Source organism: Aquarana catesbeiana, linkage group LG03, assembly GCF_042186555.1.
Source record: "Aquarana catesbeiana isolate 2022-GZ linkage group LG03, ASM4218655v1, whole genome shotgun sequence".
Lineage (NCBI taxonomy): Eukaryota > Metazoa > Chordata > Amphibia > Anura > Ranidae > Aquarana > Aquarana catesbeiana.
The window spans coordinates 582833025-582840578 of NC_133326.1; positions in this window are offsets into that span (position 1 = coordinate 582833025).

Genomic DNA, 7554 nt, shown 5'->3' on the forward strand with positions numbered 1-7554 from the left:
TGTGGGGCTCCGTGGGTATGTTATGATGATGTGTGATTGATGTTATGTCCTTCAGACTGCTTTCCATCTTGTTGGTTAGGATTATTTGGATGGGGAGAACGCACTCGTCTAATCTCTCTACGGTCGTCTAGTGATATGCACTATGTTATTTACCATTTATAATTTGTTATACTAATAAAAGACTCTTTTTTTCAGTAGAACTACAACTTATCATATCCCCTGAGGAAGCCAATGTTTTGGCGAAACTAGTAGGGATATTTCTACTATTTCCATCAACTGGTTGTAATGATCTGCCTTTGCTCCATTTTGTATCCTGTATGAATTGTATTTTTAACCTTTTGTAATAAACTTAATTATTTTTATAAAATGTATTGCTGTATTTTTTGGCACCGTAATAATCCCATACATTCAGCTCCTTACTCTAGTTCACTATAAATACACACTGTACAAATTGAAGCACTTTTTTACATTCTGCAATTACCTATCAAGATAATAGGAGAAGAAAACTTTAAACAGTACCATTTGAAAGTATTCAGGCAGGCCCTTGCACTACATGCTTTGGTGAATTCATCCATAAATCTGACCACAAAAGAGGTAGGTATAGTGTGTATGGGTTTGGGAAAGTCAGCAGATAGATAGAACTGGTATCGGTTGACTTAGTGGTTGGAGGGAGGGAGGGTTCTAAATGATTTTGGGACCCCCCAAAAAGCCTCTGGCACTCTGCATGAATTTAAGGACACAAATAACATTTGTACACATTTTAGGGGTATTTAGGGTAAAGCACTACTATGGAGCTGACAAAATACATTGTTAACCTCCCTGGCGGTATGATTCTTTCGGATTTTAGGTGCTGAAAGCGGTACAATTATTTTGCATGGAAATTTGGCGTTTTATATTGTAGGTCTGTAAATCTTAACAATAACACACTTAAATCTGTCCAAACCAGAGTCTAGTAGATATCCCGGGTATGATAAAGTTTGAAACACAAAAACATAAATTATAATATAATAAATAAAAATAAATAATTTAAAAAAATTAAAAAAAATAGTAATAAAATAAATTTCCCCACAATTCACTATCGCTCAATTCTGCAAGTGTTCTAATTTACTATCGCTGTTTTCTAGCTGGTCTAAAGCCACTTTTGACGTAAAGGGACACTTTTTGGTTGCTATGGACAATCTCCAGTTTCCAGGCAGAAAGAACAGTATATATCATGTAAAACTGCATGCAGGGCATGGGCCAGAGCACTGGGGACAAAAGGGATGTGAAATCATTTCATACAGTACTGTAATCTGTAAGATTACAGTACTGTATGTGTTATGATTTTGACATTTTTTTGAATTTGCCGCCAGGCTCCGCCCCCGTGCGTCGCGCCGCTCGCAGGGAACGGAGCCTGGCACGGAGAGGCTTCGGAGGAGGACGGAGCCCTCGGACACTGCGGGGGACATCGCAGGATCCCGGGGACAAGGTAAGTAACGCCGCCCCAGGATCCTGCAATGCGATCCCGAGTGTGGCTCGGGGTTACCGCTAATGGTACTGAATTTTAACCCCGAGCCACACTCGGGAATACCGCCAGGGAGGCTACGTGACTAGACTAGGTGTGTATGGGCCCAGGATAGCATCCTGGGAAGGTTAGTGCAGGCAAATATGCATGAAGGACAAAAAAAGAAGTTTTATAGCTTCCAGCATGCATGAGAACAAAGGGGACATTCACAGCATATTACATTAATGGTAATTAGGGAATGATGAAATAAATACAATACATTAGCAAACATTAAATACTGTACATATAATGTGATGTTAAAGGAGAAATCTTACCTTAATATAGTCCTTCTGCAGGACCTGAATGATGGCAGAACAGGTCTCTGGAATAATGATTCCCAGAGCCTTGGGGGGAGATGTCTGTCGATAACTTGATGTCCTGCAGTCTTCTCCCCGTCACCAAGTACCGCAACATGGCTACTACCCTCTGTTCAGAAGTGATGGCTTGCCGCATGCAGGTGTCCTGCCTGCTGATATAAGGGGACAGCAAAGCCAACAAACGGTGAAAACCGGGGTCCGTCATCTGGAGATAATTCCTGAAATCCTCAGGATTATTCTCATGGATCTCCTGCAACAAAGGCATGTGAGAGAACTGGTCATGCTGGAGCAACCAATTCTTCGTCCATGAACTCCTTCCCACCCTATTTATGGACTGGACTTGGGTCAAAGTAAGAACCCCAACACCAAGCCCCCGCACAGAGCGAACTCTACGACGACTACGTAACCGCAACATGGCTTCAAAACGGTCGGCTGGTCAGAACGAACTAACAGAAAGCACTGAAAAACAGAAAGGCCTGAGAAGAGCAGGCTGAAAATCAGAAACGAGTGGAAAAGAACGCACTTGGTATCAAATACATACTATAATAATAATAATGATATGCACTGACAAACAAATGGGAACTGACTACACACACTGAAGAACAGATACAAACCCACAATCACAAACTGAAGAGCAGTAACGATCTGAAAAGCACGAGGCTGAAAAGCACAAATTGTCTCTCACCAAACTTCTACTAACACGAGATTAGCAGAGGAGCCCAAAGGGTGGCGCACTTGATTTGAAACTTCCCTTTTATAGTGTGGTCGTATGTCACCGCGTTCTTGACATTCGCAATTTCTGAGTAACTTTGTGTGACTGTGTGTGTATGCAAGATAAGTTTGAGCCAACATCCGTCGGAAAAAAAACATGGATTTTGATGTCGGAATGTATGATCATGTGTACGCGGCATAAGGCTTCATGCACACTGTATTTTATATATGATTTTTTCTCCTACAGGAGTTTAGCAGAAGCAAACACATGGTAAAAAGACACGTTTTTCTTTGTGCGTTCATGCACGTTTCTGCCTCTGGTGTTACTCATTCTATTGGTCAGAATTCTGCCCATTATAATGCAATAACCCAGGAGCACAGGAGAACTCTTAAACGTGCCCAGAGCACGATTATGCTTATTTAGGCACATTTTTCTGCCTTTAAACACCCCTGCCCCTAAACTCTTTTGTGTGTATAGGCACATAGGTTAACATGGAGAGGTGTAAAAAGTAGCATTTTTTTAGCATGCGGCCTTGCCGGGCTGATGCTACAGATCCAGAAGAAAAGGATGCCAATGGTTCAGATGTGCCTGTTTCTCCCCTTCTGCCTCTCCTCCTCATTTTCTCTGCTGTATAATAGTCCTCTCACTGACTAACAAGCTTCCTGGAGCGAAGTGCAGTGGAATACTTTCCTTACAGGCTGTCTCCAACTTACAAGCCGACCTCAATGCGCTGTTTAATTGGGCAACTATGTGGCAAATAAGGTTTAATGTTGATAAATGTAAATTAAGCACTTGGGGGCTAAGAATATGCATGCATCATACATACTAGGGGGAGTAAAACTGGGGGAATCCATAGTGGAGAAGGATCTGGAGGTTTTGGTAGATCATAAGCTTAATAACAGCATGCAATGCCAAACTGCAGTTTCTAAACCGAGCAAAGTCCTTTCTTGTATTAGGAGAGGTATGGACTCCAGAGAGAGAGAGAGATATCATTTTGCCCCTGTACAAATCATTAGTAAGACCTCATCTGGAATATGCAGTTCAATTTTGGGCACCAGTTCACAAAAAGGATATCGGGGAACTGGAGAAAGTGCAGAGAAGGGCAACCAAACTGATAAGAGGCATGGAGGAGCTCCGCTATGAGAAAAGATTAGAGGCTTCAAAAAAAGGTGGACTCGGGACGCAGAGCACAGCACAATAGGAAGCTGGTCCTCTGATGCTGTGCTGGTCATCTGACCACAGCACTTTCTGCCAATCCAATCATTTAGATGTTCATTGACAAACTTCAGACAGGCCTGTACATGTGCCCTCTTGAGGAGGGGGACCTTGCGGACGCTACAGGATTTTAATCCATGGCTGTGTATTGTGTTACCAATGATTTGTTTGGTGACTATGGTCCCAACTGCCTTGAGATTATTCACAAGCTCCTCCCGTGTAGTTCTGGGCCGATCCCTCACTTTTCTCATGATTATCCTTACCCCATGAGGCGAAATCTTGCATGACCGAGGGCAATAGATGGTTATTTTATATTTCTTCCATTTGCGAATAATCGCTCCAACAGTTGTCTCCTTCTCACCAAGATTCTTGCTGATGGTCTTGGATGATAGTTCCAGGTTAATGAACCCTAAAACACAAGTCTTTCTGAGTATGATTAAGACAGCAGAGGCCATTCAAGGCTGTAAGATCTCATTATAGTCTTGCACCTCTGCAAGTTGTCCTAAAATACCCTTTCCTTTCAGTGCAGATGAAATGCATAGACTCCAACTCCAGTGCTCTATGTTAGCATAACTGTGTAAGGCTCGATTCACATTTATTGCTGTTGCTTTTGAGCGTTTCTGCAGTGCTTTTTGCTGTGCTTGCCGCATTTTTGGACACACATTTTTACCGCGATTTTGCAGCGATTTGTGTTTTTTTTAAACTGTATATAGCTGGCTGCTAATGAGGTGCCCGGGAAGCCGGCCGCCGCGTCCTTAACAACCAACGAGTCATCAGCTGTCAGCGGGCTTCCCCGCTGAATGTAAAAAAAAAGAATTGCTGGCTAAAAAAAAGTCCATACCAGACACTTGGGTCTAGTATGGATTTGGAGGGGACCCCCAATGCCAAAATGTGTAAAAAAAAAAAATGGCGTGGGGTCCCCACCAAAATCCATAACAGACCCTTATCCGAGCATGCAGCCCGGCAGGTCAGAAAAGGGAGGGGACGAGTGAGCGCTCCCCCTCCATCCTGAACCATACCAGGCCACATGCCCTCAACACGGGGGGATGGGTGCTTTGGGGCAGGGGGGCTCTGCCCCCCCACCCCAAAGCACTTTGCCCCCATGTTGATGGGGACAAGGGCCTCTTCCCGACAACCCTTACCTGGTGGTTGTCAGGGTCTGCAGGTGGGGGGGCTTATCGGAATCTGGAAGCCCCCTTTAACAAGGGGGAACCCAGATCCCACCCCCCCCATGTGAATGAGTATGGGGTACATTGTACCCCTACCCATTCACCAAAAAAAGTAGTGTAGTGTGAAGAAATACAGTAGAAAGTTTTTGACAAGTCATTTATTGAAAATATCTTCTTCTTTCCCGCTTCTTCCTCCGGTCTTCCAAAAATGCAGAGGCACAAAAAATACATTGATAAGAACATGTTAAAATGCATTGATGTGAACCCATGTTTAGGTTCACACTATTACAAATTGGATGCGGGTTTCCCCAACATCCAATTCGCCTAGCAGGAGATTGTGACCGACTTTCTATGGAGCCGGATGTAGGTGCAACGGACTCCTGCTGTATGCTGCTGCGTGGTCTAGTTCGAACCCAGCCTTAATAATCTACTTAACTGGTTAATTGACACAAACATAGGTATTAGAGGTGTTCGCACATACCGTGAGTACTACCACAGCCAGTGGTTCTAAAACATAATGCCCCGTAGACACGATCGGATTTTCCGATGGAAAATGTTCGATGGGAGCTTGTTGTCGGAAATTCTGACCATGTGTAGGCTCTATCGGACATTTTCCATCGGAATTTCCATCACACAAAATTTGAGATCTGTTGTTGTCGGAAATTCCGATCGTGTGTACACAATTCCAAGTTCCACAAGCAGAAGAATCAAGCAGAAGAGCCGCACTGGCTATTGAACTTCCTTTTTCTCGGCTTGTCGTATGTATTGTACGTCACCGCGTTCTTGACGCTTCTTGAAGATTTGTGTGACCATGTGTATTTAAGACAAGACATCCATCGGAAAAAATCCAGTTTTTTACCTTAATGCATTCTATATATTACCACTTGACCTCCAGAAGATTTACACCCCCTTCCTGACCAGGCCATTTTTTCTGTTAAGACACTGCGTTACATTAACTGTCAAATGCAGGGCCGTGCGACACTGTACCCAAATAAAATTTATGTCCTTTTTTTCCCACAAATAGAGCTTTCTTTTGGTGGTATTTGATCACCTCTATATTTTGTATTTTTTGCTCTATAAACAAAGAAAGTCAGACAATTTTGAAAAAGAAAAACAATATTTTTTACTTTCTGCTATAAAACATACCAGATAAAAAAAATTTAAAAAATCAAATGTCTTCATAAATGTAGGCCAATATGTATTCTGCTACATATTTTTTGGTAATAAAAAGCCCAAGCGTATATAAATTAATTGGTTTGTGCAAAAGTTATAGCATCTACAAACTATGGGATTTTTTTTAATAGTAATGATGGTGTTCCATTGGTGGGGGGGCAGCAGACGGACCTGACCACAGACCCATCCCCCCCACAGCCCGCACCGCCCACCACACCCCCATCGCTAGCTCACTCACCCTCTGTTTACAGGTGAAGACGGCGGCTTCCCCCCTCAGACTCCTCCGTGTCCCGGGCTTCCCATGCATCTCCTTGGCTCTTACGTCTCCTCCTCCTTCCTCCTCATAGGCCAATAGGATGGCTTCTCCTTTCGGCCAATCAGGGAATGGATCTCACAATCCACTTCCTGATTGGCCGGGAGGAGAATCAGTGTGGTAATAGCGAATATTCATTCGCTATCGTCATACATCTGGGTGGGAACAGAGCGCAGTGCTCTGCACCCCGAGGCCACCCTTTCTTGAAGCCTATTCGAGCCTCTGGTTCTAATCATGTGCTTCAAAACTCCCTCTCATGGAATCCATGCATCCGGCACATGTAGATTAGGGGGCCGGACGCATGGATAGGGGGGGGGGCGTGTGCCCCTAGTGGACGGGCCACTACAGCAAAGTGCTTACGTTAAAAAACCTTCTGTGTCACAGGATTCCCCGACCCCCCTTATACTTACCTGAGCCTGATCTCAATTAATCACTGTGCATGTGAGCAGCGGCTCTTTTCCTCCTCACAGGGCAGATTGATAGCACTGGGAGCCATTGGCTCGTGCTTTTGTCAATCAAATACTCTGACGAGGGAACAGGAGCAGGGCAAAGCCGCGCTGTCCGTGCCAATAGATGCTGACAGGGGGATTTGGAAGCGAGCCCACACAAGTTCCCCCACTGAATGCTGCTTTCCATGGGGGCACTCGGCAGGGAAGAGGAGCCAGCAGTACCCGCAAGGGACCCCTGAAGAGGAGGACCAGGGCTGCTTTGTGCAGAACCACTGCATAAAGCAGGTAAGTATAACATGTTTGTTATTTTATTTAACAAAAATAAAGCTTTACAATCACTTTAAAAAACAGCATAGCTTATTATGCAATTTCCTACTTATCCTTGTATATTTGGGCATAGAGAGCACACCTGCTCCTCCTGTATCTCCTTACTGACCCACCATTGTGAAAGGTGGACTTCTGTGAGGTGTGGAATGCTGTGGAACAGTTTTCAACTTCACAAAGAATCAGCAAAAAAGTGAGTTAAAAAGGCCTACAATGTCTATAAGTAATCAATAGGTGGCAGTATTGCTACACTTTGGCTAATGCTACCACCTGTTAGCAATGTTGTGCTAAAAATCCTACTCTGTGTGTACTGCCTGCCATTCACCCCTGCACCTGACA